Here is a 14316-nt window from a genome sequence, read left to right as displayed (position 1 = left end):
AACCTTTAAAATATTTTTCTATGCTATATTAGAGATATAAAAATGTCACTATGAAGAATTTATCCAAAACTTTGCTTTGGCCACCTGATGCAAAAAGCCAACTCACTGGAAAAGACTCTGATGCTGGGAAAGATTGAGGCCAAGAGGAGAAGGGGGCAAAAGAGGATGAGATGGTTGGATGGCATCACTGACTCAATGAATATGAGTATGAGCAAACGCCAGGAGATGGTGAACGACAGGAAAGTTTGGCATGCTACAGTTCTTGGGGTCATAAGGAGTCAGACACAAGTTTGCAACTGAACAACAATAGTCAAAAATCAGACTTCCCTGGGGGTCCAGTAGTTGAGAATCCACTGGCCAATACAGGGGGACACGGGTTTGATCGCTGATCTGGGAGGATTCCACATGCTGCAGAGCGACTACGCCCATGCACCCAACTACCTAGTCCATGCTCTGGAGCCCGCGCTTCACAGCAAGAGAAGCCACCACCACAGAGTAGGCCCCACTCAGCACAACTAGAGAAAGCCCACACACAGTAACAAAGACCCAGCACAGGGTGGCGGGGGGTGGGAGAACTTATCCAAAAATCAGCTTCCTGAATATACACTGGGATCCTAAGATTAAGCCAAATCTCCTTTATCATGAACATCAGTACTACCACCCAATAAAAGTATTCATTCAGTCATTCAACAAGTGAACAATGAAAGCCTACTGCATTCCTCACTGAACACCGAACTCTGAAGGGACCAAAGCCAAGGTGCCCTGTGACCTCTGCCCTCCTGGAGTTTACCTGAACAATGTACCTGAGCTTGCAACATTGCAGACAACTTTCCAGGTGCCTCCTCTCTAGCGTCCAAGTTAATCATCCTCCCCTGTCGTCACAGTCATCTCAGACTGTCTACAATATGATCAGGCTTCAGTTCTGCTCTGCTAACATAATCATATATAATCATGTTCCTCAGAGATTACATTCCTGTTATCAAAATTAAAATCAGCACATTACTGAAATGCCACAGTAGCTATCATTATTGGTGGGCCACTTTTCCAAATGGCAAATCTTATTTATCACACGACATTTCTCCTTAGTTTCACCTCAAAGAGTAATCTTACCCTTAAATTTAAAAACTACTTTGCCCCTTTCCCCAGGACCCAGGGGCTGACCTAAGAAAAGTCAGAATGTAGGGCTGCTAGACAGAAAACCGCAAGCCAAACTCACCAGAGAGCTGAAGCTGGGCCCACAAGATGCCGACCTGACTGGGTCACAGTTCAAAACACTGATCGGACTTGTTTATGAGTCTGAATATTAACTGCAGATTAAAGGTCACACACATTTATTACCAGGGATGGCAATCTTGCTCTTGCTTATTTCTCTCCTACAAGTCCTAAAAGACTAATGTTTGGGTCTTCACAGCCATAGGAGAAAGCAGGTCAGATTTAGGAGGAAGGGAGACTCCTTGCCTAGGCATTACGTTTTAGCAATACACATCCCAGTTTACCAGAATAGCTGTCTACTGGTATTTTGACCAAAAGCCCAATTAATAATAAAATAATATGCTGAATCTCCCACTGGCCATTGTTCTACTTACATAAAGTTCCTTTAGGAACATCACTAGAAAGAAGGACAGCTAAGCTATGACATCTGTTTACTCATTAACACACCAAACCCCACCATTACTCTACGGTCTGTGTCATTCACTTTGTATTTAATCATGTCCTGTTCTATAGCACTTCCTATATTCAAGGAATAGCAAAAACTTAACAGTTGCTAACTTAGAGCTTATCTGAACCCATTGCTCCTACGTATCTCCTCGTTGTTGAGCGCTGTAGTCGAAGGGAACACAGTCAAAAACTAGACTATGGATGACAAAGATGACAGTGACAATTTTTTTCAAATAGTCTAATATTTACGGATCACTTATTATTCACTAGGGGGCTTCCCTGGTGGCTCAAACAGTAAAGAATCTGCCTGCAATGTAGGAGACCCAGGTTCAATCCCTGGGTTGGGAAGATCCCCTGGAGAAGAGAATGGCTACTCACTCCAGTATTCTTGCCTGGAGAACTCCATGGATAGAGGAGCCTGGCGGGCTACAGTCCATGGGCTCGCAAAGAGTTGGACATGACTGAGCAACCAACACTTTACTACTATTTACCAGAGGCATTTTAAGCACTTTATATGTACTAATTACACTGATCTTCAAAATAAACATGAGTACTATTATTACCCCCACATTACAGATGAGGAAATTGAGCCACAGAAAGGTAAGCAACTTGCCTAAAGTCAGAGTCTAGAGCTCTTAACTACTTTGTTGCAACAGTACAAGGATGGACAAATACAGATTGGTAAATTTTGAGGCTCAGTGCCCAGAAAACATCCAAGGAGACAGAGTGCAACATGGGTCTGGATCTCAGAAAAAAGATCAGGGCTGCATTTATAAAACTGCAGGTTGGAAGCACGAGGTAGAACGAGGACACTCTGGAAGACAGCGCTGAGGGAGAAGTTAATGGACAGAATCATGAGGAACACCAAGATTTAAGATAAAGTTGACAATTTAATTCAAATTGATGATGAAGTGAAGTGATGTATTTGTACTACACACACACATATATATATAGTACACTATAAATCAAATATATAATAATTCTACCTACTCTATGGGAACGAGAACTACAATGACTACAGGTTTATGGTAACATTTGTTTTGTTTGTTTGCTTTAATTATTTACTTATTTAATTTTTGGTGGTCCGGGTCTTCACTGCTGTGCGGGCTTTTCTCTAGTTGCGGCGAGCAGGGGCTGCTCTCTCTGGTGTGCTGCATAAGCTTTTTGTTGTGGTGGCTTCTCGTGTTGCAGAGCACCATCTCTAGACCAGTGGGCTTCAGTAGTTGCAGTTCATGGGATCAGTACTTGCAGTTCCCAGGCTCTAAAGCACAGGTTCAACAGCTGTGGCCCAGAGCATGTGGGCTATTCCTGGACCAGGGATCAAACCCGTGTCTCCTGCATTGGCAGGTGTATTCTTTACCACTGAGCCACCAGGGAAGGCCTGGTAGCATCTGGTTTTAATGTACTGTTGGTCATAGCTAAGTTTTTCATGCTAAATCTTTAGGCAGGAACACAACCTTTAACACCATCCCAATGGGAGGAAATAATGTGCTCCAAATCTGAGTTCAGAAATGCTTCCCAAGGAATACACAGTTACGAAAAGAATGATAATGCCTGAACAGATGACCATATTTCAATAATTCTAAGGTTCACAATGTTTTCCATTTGTGTATCATTAGAACTGGGACAGGTCCTACACAGCTTAATTGCCAGCATTATTTTCTTTTCTAGAGGTACATAAAATATAGTGCATCTTACTCCTGATGGCATCTTAAAACACAATGAAGTATGTATTACAGAATACATGCAATACATCCAGAGTATACACACTGGCGTAGTCAAAGGAAAGCCTTCTGCCTTCCAGGGGTTTACAATCTAATAGAAAGAATATGATTAACAATATGATATAAATGCCAATAGTACGCACTATTGTGCGTGATAAAGTGATAAAGGAGTGGCAAGGCTGAAGAACTGAAGGTACTTAACTGGTAGGAAATATGAGTAGCCAAACCAAAGCAACTTAAGGCAGTGTGTCCAAAGCACAGTTTTAACTGAAATAGATAAACTGTAATATAAGAACAACAGAAAGGTAGGAAATCAATGGTATCTCAGCAAAGGCAGAGGGAGAAGATGAATAATGTGAGGTTATGGTGACATCACTCTTATCTTAGAACCAGCAACTACCTGCTAGTTTAAGTAAAGCACTGCTTGAAGATAACTAATCAAAGGGGAAAGATTTTTTTTAATCTTCTACCTCTCTCTCCCTTGAATCCCTGTGGTAGTTTTAAAATCTACAAATTCTTTGATACTCCTCCCTTCAAGAACTGAACTTAATTTAATTCCCTTCTCTTTGCCAGTAGGCTAGACTCAGTCACTTGATTCTAACTAACAGAATATGATGGAAGGGACAGTGTGTGACTTCTGAGTGCTGTGTACTAAGTCGCTTCAGTCATGTCTGACTCTGCAATCCCATGGACTGTAGCCCGCCAGGCTCCTCTGTCCATGGGATTCTCCAGGTAAAAATACTGGAGTGGGTTGCCATGTCCTCCTCCAGAGGATCTTCCCCATCCAGGGACTGAACCCAAGTCTATTGCATCTCCTGTGTTGGCAAGGAAGTTCTTTTTTTTATTTTTATGCTTACTTGTTTTATTGATCACCATATGTTGCCCTATTTTATTTTTATTTTTATTGGAGGCTAATTACTTTAGAATATTGTGGTGGTTTTTGCCATACATTCACATGAATCAGCCATGGGTGTACATGTGTGAGGGAGGATCAGGATGGGGAACACATGCACACCCATGGCAAGGAGGTTCTTTACCTCTAGCGCCATCTGGGAAGCCCTGTGATTTCTGAGACCAGGTTAACCTCCTTGCTTACTTGCTCCTCCTTCCCTCCCCTCTTTCTGGGGGAAGCGCAATGCCTAGCAATGCGGTCACCCACCATATGGAAAGGTTCCTGCGGCAAGCAACCGATGCTCCCTGTAGGCCTTTCTGCCTATAGCCGAGTGTGTAAGCCACCTGGACACAGAGCCTCCAGCCCCAGTCAAGCCTTCAGATACAGCAGTGCCAGCTGCCATCTCAGGAGCAACCTCTGGGCCAAAACTACTAAGCCACTTCCAGACAACCAACCACAGACACTGTGAGGGGTAAATTTCACTGTGCTGTCACCAAGTTTTGAGGTAATCTGCTATGCAACAACACATCACTAATACAAGCCAGTAGGGCTGTGTGTCTCTGAAACATTTATCCTTTTTTAAACTTATTCTACTGAGGTATGATCTACAATATTTTGCTAGGTTCTGCTGCACAGCAAAGTGATTCAGTTACATACATATACACACACACACACACATTCTTATTCCCATTCTCTTCCATTATGGTTTTAAAGTGTTTTTTTGTTTGTTTGTTTGTTTTTTGGCTGTGCTGTTCTTCGCTGCTGCACAAAAGAGCTTTCTCTAGTTGCAGTGTGCAGTCTTATCACTGTGGTGGCTTCTCTTGCCGCAGAGCACAGGCTCTAGGGAGGGGCTCAGTAGTTGTGGCACATGGGCTTAGTTGGATCTTCCCAGATCAGGGATCAAACCCATGTCCCCTGCATTGGCAGGAGTGTTCTTAACCACTGGACCATCAGGAAAGCCCTCCATTATGGTTTATCACAGGATACTGAACACAGTTAGTTCCCTATACTATAGGGTAGGATCTTGTTGTTTATCCCCTAAAACACTATCTTAACTTCTAACAGTTAAGTATACACCAGTGGCTGGTATAGGGAATTTTCTAGAAGGCTGTTCTCTTCATCTTTACATGCTTACCAAAGACGAAAGATGAGGCTTTATGTCTTACTAAAGACGTAAGGCTTACCAAAGACACTTACTCCTTGGAAGAAAAGTTATGACCAACCTAGATAGCATATTCAAAAGCAGAGACATTACTTTGCCAAGAAAGGTCCGTTTAGTCAAGGCTATGGTTTTTCCAGTGGTCATGTATGGATGTGAGACTTGGACTGTGAAGAAAGCTTTCTCCAGTGGTCATGTATGGATGTGAGACTTGGACTGTGAAGAAATCTGAGCGCCGAAGAATTTATGTTTTTGAACTGTGGTGTTGGAGAAGACTCTTGAGAGTCCCTTGGACTGCAAGGAGATCCAACCAGTCCATTCTGAAGGAGATCGGCCCTGGGATTTCTTTGGAGGGAATGATGCTGAAGCTGAAACTCCAGTACTTTGGCCACCTCATGAGAAGAGTTGACTCACTGGAAAAGACTCTGATGCTGGGAGGGATTGGGGGCAGGAAGAGAAGGGGACAACAGAGGATGAGATGGCTGGATGGCATCACTGACTCGATGGAGGGGAGTCTGAGTGAACTCCGGGAGTTGGTGATGGACAGGGAGGCCTGGCGTGCTGCGATTCATGGGGTCGCAAAGAGTCAGACACGACTGAGCGACTGAACTGAATGGAACTGAAGGCTTACCTCAATGAACTACATAGTTAAGTACCTGTTTCTGTTTGTTAGGAGAGTCTTGCCAGTGCTTATGCTTATACAACTGACTGCAGTTGTCAAAAAATAAAGTGATTATATCTTGAATAAGAATTCAGTTACTGAAGCAGAGTTAAAAAAAAATATATTGATCTGATCCAATTAAAAGATGGAATGAGGGATACCAGATGCAACAATCAAAAATAACTCCAGAATGACAACTGTATAAGGTGGAAACAGTGGTTATGTGGTACCCTTGGAAGTACTAGAGTGCAAAACTTGCTTGAAGAAGCACAGTACAGAGCAGCAAGGCATTATAACAGTAACACCCAGAACTTACTTCTTCATTATTAAGGAAAAAAGGACAAGCCACCTGATTAACAAAGGATTAGCTTTATGTGTGTTTCTCAAACTGTTCTACAGACTATTGGTTCTCATTAAAACATGATAGTTATTCTTTAGGGAAGGGAGGAAAAAAAGAAAAAACCTTTTGCATACAATAGTCCTACTTTTTAAGGCTTCAGAGTGCTAATATGCATTATAATCTATGTGACCTCGGAAAACTTAAAATACTTGCAGCATATTAATATGCCATGACTACAGTTGGGGAAACACCAACTTGGGCAGGCACCTAAGTAGATGGGGAGATTAACAGGAAATTTAAAAAAAAAAAGACAAATGCAATGAAATGATCTCACCTGAAAAAGAGAGTGTGACTGACTACCAGCTATGACTCTGCAGAGCTTCTTAAAGCAAAATAAACTGTTAGATAAGCTACCAAAAGCAGCAACAGCTGCACCAGATGTCACGGGAAATGAAGATGGAAAAAACGTGATAGGAAAAAAAACAGAAGAAAAACTTCCCTTTGCACAGGCCACTGTTCAGAATGTCTCCCATCCCCTCAGCTCCTAACAGCTGGGGTGAAGGGTGACCACTCCGCCAACTAGAAGGCAGGTCGGTAGCTGAAGAGGTGGTCTGGCCCCAAACCTTCTACCAACAATGATGGTAACTTACAACCTATCAAATCTTCTTTCCTGGGAAACTGAATATATTGAGACTCCTGAGTGGAGGCAGAAGCAGAGACACAAAGATACAAAGGAACCAGAGATAAAACAGCGTGAAGAGCAGAGAATTAGGTGGGTCAGCTCTGGCAGTTTAGTGCCTTGTGCAGAAAAGGAACACCTTCCTTTGGTAGAAACTGTAAGCTATTACTGTTCACTCTGAACAACCTCCTGCAGTGGCCCTGCCAGCCACGTTCAGTGACCCACCCAGAAAGAAGGGAGAGGGGAAGAAAAGGGTATGGGCAGGAGCAACAAGGCCTCTCGCTTTAACAAGGAGCATCTACTTTAAATTCACTGGAATGAGGTTTTCACATCAGTGGCCAGACCCTCCCCATCCCACGAGGAATAGAGCCAGGCTATTCCAGCAAGGACACACTTCCCCAGGGCAGCCAGGTTCTGCCAGGGGGGCTAGGTTTCCACAGCCTCCCCAGCAGCTTCGCCACACATACCCACACTCCTGCCAGCTCACACTCAAAATGCACAGTAAGTGCCACCACCACCCCACCCGCTCCCACTTCCCACCCCTAGGAGAAAGTGCATCAGGAATCAGGCCTCTGGGAGCTGGTGGACATTCTAGTTGTTAGTGAACAGGTACACGCATGCCCTCCCGAGCGTGTGTGCTCCAATGGTTTTCTGCAGGAGCGGCTCTCCACACTGTCTAGAGATGTGCACGGCCATGTCTGCTCACAAGCTCTCCTCCAGGTTAGTCCAGCCCATGGTGTAAATACTGCCCCCTCTTGAGTGGTTTCCTTATGCTACGCAGTCTGGGCATCTACGCATTGCCCTGAAATAGGGTATATGGCCAACAAACTCTCCCCACTGAGGAGGCAATGAGGGAATCTGGTCACAAAAACTAGCCAGTACCCACACTCCTACTAACAGTGTTCAGCAGTCACAAGGCCCACCTGAGCCTGCGGTGCTTCTGTGAGGCCTGGCTCTCAAGGGCCACATTTCTGTGCCACTTTTGCCTAATACGTGAGAATGATTTGGAAGACTTCCTGTTCCTTGTCCTAAACCCTTATGGTAAATCATATGTATAACTAGTTTAAAATCAGAGCATGACCCACGGCTTCTACTTCTGATGCAAAAGCCCAAGACAAATAAGCAGTAAAGATTCCTCAAATACCAAGTGATCTATGAATTAGAGGTCACATCATTTTGTAATGTAACCATATAAGGAAACAGTCCACAGTGAGGTATGCTGCTGACACACTGGCAAATTTTACCAAATAGAAACAACAATTTTTACACCGGCACAAACAGGTCACCTTACCCAAAAAACCTCTTATACAGTATTAGCAGTTCTATTGACCTAGTTACCTAATATACAGACCCATATTACGTCTTACCTTACTTGCCAAACCAACAAGTAATACAAATCAAAATTCCAAATGAAATCCAGTCTAGTAAATAGATTTCATATTTCAGCATATTTGAGTTATTTGTAGCCAAATGTTCGTTAAAGTGACTTAAGCAATCTTGCGCATTTTCTCTTTATTATTTAAAAAACACTCAAACTCTATTAGGCAAGAAACTAAGCACAAGCCAACAAGCTCCCCAAATCACACTGAGAGGACAAGTAGAGCTACAAATATGGAATAATTATCAAGGTATTAATAATTAACAATCACTTAACTATGATTCAAGAGGAATTCCTGGTTGTCGAAAAGCCCTGTGATAATGCTGATGAAAAGCATTATCAGAAACTGATTATCTCAGACAATAGTGCATTGTCTTAGGGTGTGTATGTGTGTGTGTGATGAAGTTCACAGCTATGTTACACTAATGACTCACTTAAACACCTGAATTTTCTGCTATCTTAACCTTCAAATTAACTGCAAAAGAAACTGCCAAGAGGAGTTAGTAGAAGAGCACAAAATTCCCCAAAGGATTTAGCATATACAGCTTATTTTGCTACTTAATTTTTTATGATTACTGAAATTTGAACATGATGTTAAAGAGTCAAAACCAATTTTAAAAGCAAAGGGTGCTTACTAAATCCATAGTAATATTCAACATTTACTGGTTTTTAGAAGGGCACAAGCCATATTCTTGTGTGTGTGTGTGTGAGTTTACAGCACCTGGCACATTTCTGTTCACTATTACACAAAATTGTTGCAGGACCTGACAGTGATTACTGTCTCACTTTTTAAAAACTTTTGGCCTGAACAATAAATCAAAGTTCAAAAAATAACTGATGCATTTATTTCTTAATTTTGATTACATATTTGTTGTGAATTGGTTCTGTTACTCTAGCTACCTTGCAACAAAACACTGGCAGAGAACATACTGGATTGAAATTACCTGACTCTATCACTGCTGAATAAATAATACAGTTGACCTGTTCACATTTCACTGTGAAAGATCCACACCTTTAAAGATTACACTCTAAGCTTTGAAAGCAAAGTGAGTCAGAAATCACATTCCTAAGAGCAGCCAGTCTGGAACAGAAGATGTTTATCCTACACGGAGTCACCCTTGCCACCCTTGCCAGTTCATTTTGTTTAAAACAGTTGAGATGGGTAGGATGTGCAAGGATAAAAATTCTCCGAGGCATTTATCAAGCAGATTATCTCTGAGACTACACCTTGGCTGAGAGCCTTTGAGCAGGAGTTTGGGCTTCTCTGTTAATCTGTACACTTATTTCACATTTTCTCTTGACTCTATTTTTTCTTTTTTACTCTAACGCATAGAATAAGTTAACCTAACAGATGTAATTTTATTTATGTTTATATAACTGCTGGAAACACTACTGACATCTCACACTATTACATAAGAAAAACTGCTGATTTCAGTGAGCTCCTCTCCTACCCTTCCTTCCCCACCCACCCACCTCTCATTAAATCTCTGAGGAAAACCTCTGGGTCCAGGGCTGGGATTTTTCTTTTCCATAGGGTAGGTCTATTTGACCTTTTACTAATGATACTGAAAACTTTTTTAAAGACTGTTAGCGTATGTAGAGCTTCCAACACCAAGAATACAAAGCAACTCCTTTTTTTAAAAAATATTTCAAGACAAATTGTATTTCCCATAAAAGACAGGGAGTCCTTGGAAGTCACAATGCATAAATACTTCTAATAATAGAGCAAATTAATGTCAAGGCAGCCAGGAGTGGAAAGAGTCTCAATGCAGCCATCCCTGTCAGAGGGCATCTGTATGAGCGGCTCGGGGAAGTAGCATTTGCAGGAAGGCACTACAACTGTGTTCAAAAGAAAATCATTAGGCCTCAGCCGTTAATCCCCTCCCCCATCCTCCTCCTCTGGATCCTTCAAGGCAATTAACCAGTAGAAGGTGCTATTCTGCACCCATCTAATACACACCAACCTGCATCCTTGGCCCAGAGCTGGTTTAACTCAGCTGAACTCTTATCAGCCTATTCAGTGTTCCAAGAAGCCTCTATATTAGCCCCTGAAGCAGAAAACCAGATCTTTTCTCATAACCCCTATTTACAAAACAATACACAGTGACAGCTCACTAGCCAGTATACCTGGCTATCAAACCTTCAGACCATGAATATATCAAAACATAACACACCTTGCCAACTATTAACCTCAAATTCAATTTTTATAATCTTAACTGAGACAATCTACTTCTACCTAGAAAAGATGACCCTGGTCACAGTCACTACAGTAACAGTCAACCGAACAAATCATTGTCCCCAGCAAAGTCAGGGGAATTCAAAAGCTGACTGTAAGGCCACGACATATAATAAGGGATTTTATCTTTACAGACACAAAAAAGAAAGAGCAGTTGAAACCAGGGCTGCAAAGGAAAGAAAGGACAGTGGGAAAGAGGCGTCTCTGAACATGTTTTTGAGTGTCCTTTAGTTTCTGACATACTCCTCTCCCTCTTAAGAGGTTGCAATTTAAAAAAGGCCAGACAGGAGATAGGTGAGAGAAAGCTGAAGAAGAAAAGCACTCACCCTTCCCCAATCTCCTCTCCCCTCTCCCCAAAAGAGCTGTGTTTGTCTGTGCAAACCTAGTCCCAAATATGGGAGAGAGAGAATGAATGTGTGTATGGAAGAACAATGAGCCCTCTGCCTGGTATTGTGTCTGTGTGTGTGTGTGTGTGTGTGTGTGTGTGTGTCTGCCTCTTTTCCCTTCGACCTCAACAACAACAGGGAGAGCTGGAAGCCAGCTTTCTATCCAGCCCAGGCCACGGAAATCAAAACTGGTTTATAATTTACGGTGGAATTAACTCAGCAACCAGATCCAGGCAAGGCAACAGCTACTCAAAGATGATTTTATTACTGTCTAGATCCATCCTCTCTCCCCTCCCCCAACAGACTGAGACGAAAGAAACCAGTGTACACCAGACAAAAAGGTCTCACTTTAAATGGAAAGCAATTATCAAAATTGTTTCAAATCTTAAACATAGGACTGCATTAATCTTGTGTTACAATGTTTGTTTTCCAATTCACTGTGAGTTACCCTTTTACTAGTTATCTTTCTAGTGTTTAAAAAATTGCTTTGGAGAAAGCTATTTCAAGATTCATACAAAACTACTTTCTAAATGTACCTCAAAATAGTAACACATACTGAAACATTTAAAGCGCCCAGTTTCTCAAGGACACATTCTGCTTAAATCAATGTTTGAAATCTGTAATCCAGGAAAACTGTAAGCAAACCTTGGAAAAGAGGCAGAGGAAAATGACAATTCAACAATGAATCATTTTGTTTTCCTTTCAACAACTTCTCAAACAACCAGTTTCAAAGGAAAGGAAACCTGCAAGGCTTTCCCCCTCCCAACACACATGCACAATCTATGTAAAACTACTTTTTCTTCTTTCCAAAACCTTTAAAAAAAAAACAACACTACTACTACTAATAAACATGAAAGCCACTCTCCTTCAGAGAGACAAACTAAAACTGAATAAGTAAGAATCTTTTTCTACTGCAAGTGAATTTTGGTTTTAAAATTCAAGCAGCACTCAGAGCAGAGAACCAGAGATTTCGAACACAAAGAATCTTCCCCTAATGGGAAAATGATACTTTAAGTCCTCCTCCCCCTGATGACCCCCCAAATCCGCAAACATTCAAGAAATTCGCAGTTTCGGTCCTGGACTTCCTCCCTCCTCGCCCCCGCCCCCCAGTTCAGCCCACGATTTTAGTCACATGAAAGAGTTTAACCTCAGACAAGTCAAAGCAGAGCAAGACCGAGCAGCAAGGAGAGCCGGGGTCAGCAGGCGAAAGGAACAGTTAGTTACCTGGCCGGCAGAGAGTCGAGCGGCCCCGGCCCTTGATTCCCGCCTGCCCCGCCATGCGCGGCCCCCACCCGGGACCCCCGCTTCCAAGCCGACTCCTCGGGCCCGCCCCACCCCCGCGCCCAGGACGAGGGGCCACAACTGCGGGCAGACGCCGCGCGCGGGCCACTCGGAGACTCACCTCCCCCGGATGCGCTACACCATCAATGGAGGTGTGCTCGGCCGGCTCCCGGGAAAGTGGGGGGACGGGGCTGCAGGCCCGCGGGGCTGGGGCCGCCGGACTCGGGCCGAGGGCGGGCCGGCCGCGGGAACAGAGCCAGGGGCTACGGGGGCTTCCCTCCCGTGACCTTTCGTGCGGGCCCCACCAGCCTCTGCGCTTGGCCAGTCCTTCAGGAGCGAGAGCCCAGGCTCATGTCTGGTTTTGTTTTTCTGAGGGCGAGGGGGCTCCCGGAGGATGATGGTGATTTTTTTTTTTTTTTCCTCTCAACTAGGAGAGAAAACGAGGCAGAAACAATGTGGGAGGCGAACGAGGGGAGAGGAACGGGGAAGCGGAGGCGGGGGCTAGACCCGAGCCGGGCGAGCTTCTCGGGCGTGCGAGAGGAAGAGGAGGCTGGGAGCGCGGGGAGCGGCTCGCGAGCGTCTGTGGGAGCAGCGGCGCCTCGGCGATGGTGGCCGAGCCGCTGCGGGGCTGCTGCACCGACCCACCGCCCACTCCGCGCTCGGGCCCGGCCCACCTCGCAGTATCGCGCCCTGCCATTGGCGCGACCTGGAGTGACGAGCAAGGAGGCCTCGCCAATGGGAGGCGGAGGGCGGGTAGAGGGGGCGGGGCTTCTTTGAGCTATTTCTCTCTCTCTGTCTCTCTCTCGCTCTCTCTCTCTTTTTTTTTTTTTTTATTTCTAATAAAATGAGCAGAAGAGAAGGAGGGGAGCGGCCGAGCCCCTGCGACGCGGCTGGCCAAGCTCGAGCGCGCGCTCCAGGCGGCGACCGGGCCGTGGGCTGATCTCCCCGCTGGCTGCGTCTTTGTGCGGGTCCCGCGCAGCGGGCAGGTCCCAGGGGCCGGGGTGGCCGGAGTCCAGTTGCTCCTGTTATTACCAGGGTCACAGTTTGCTTTTTCAGCCACTTAAAACCCGGATTCATATCCCTGGGGGGACCGGAGTGGGTTCGAAAGATTCGCTCGAAGACTCGAAATTCTGATGCGCATTAACGTCTTCAGAATAAGTCTTTGGCAAAAGATTATTTAGAAAAAGAAAATTGGTTGGTAGATTGCACTGCTAATATGGAAAAAAAAAAATTATAAAAATAGGAAGCCTGAAAAGAAAGTCTCATCAAGGAAAAAAGAAGGGACACAGACACAGAGGAGATTTCGGAAAGCGAGGAATGTACACAACTCTATGCCGTAAGTTTGAAAAAATCTAAAAACAGGGGGGGGAAATCCAAATATCACCTTTTCTTTGAGAAATATTGTGTCCCACTTTCCCAAAAACTGATAATCACAGGGTCTCCACTGCTAGAAGGGAATTGCGGGGCAGGCCAAATGTTCAGATTCTATTTAATATAATTTATAGGATTGAGGGGTTTGGGGAGTTTTTAATTATGATTAGCAGTTTTTGAAATGCATATCATGCTTATTGAGTTCTTTCACAGACCCTGGCAAGAATCCAGGGTGAATCATCAACCTATTGTTGGTTTGTTAATACACTGAAATGCTTAGTGGTCCTTATATCCTACACTCTTCCTGAAGGAACTCAGATCTGTATATAATAGAATAATTAAGGGATAGAACATACACAGAATAATTCACTCATCACTTTCAAATAAAGTGATAATTTTCTTTGCAATATCTATTCAGATTGCAATTTCCACATCCAACAGTTTAAAAAATAATAGAACTAACAGGTACTATTTGATGGTGACCCAGACATCTAAAATCAAATGGGTCTTTGCCACTACCTTTCAGAGTAACTTTAAGCAGGAAAATTCC

The 14316-nt window shown here is 43.8% G+C and overlaps 1 protein-coding gene across 2 annotated transcripts in view; it reads right to left on the bottom strand.

The window, feature by feature from the left end:
* RERE (arginine-glutamic acid dipeptide repeats) overlaps positions 1-13077 on the bottom strand; it is a 420891-nt gene extending 407814 nt beyond the window's left edge. For both annotated transcript variants that reach the window (XM_069545778.1, XM_069545780.1), the window contains exon 1: positions 12517-13077. The gene's annotated coding sequence lies outside the window, so the exon portion shown is untranslated. The remainder of the gene's footprint in view (positions 1-12516) is intronic.
* Between the last annotated feature and the right edge of the window lie 1239 nt (positions 13078-14316).

The sequence above is a fragment of the Ovis canadensis genome, chromosome 12, assembly GCF_042477335.2.
Source record: "Ovis canadensis isolate MfBH-ARS-UI-01 breed Bighorn chromosome 12, ARS-UI_OviCan_v2, whole genome shotgun sequence".
Lineage (NCBI taxonomy): Eukaryota > Metazoa > Chordata > Mammalia > Artiodactyla > Bovidae > Ovis > Ovis canadensis.
The sequence above is the reverse complement of the archived record's forward strand: the minus strand, read 5'-3'. Positions and strand labels throughout refer to the sequence as shown.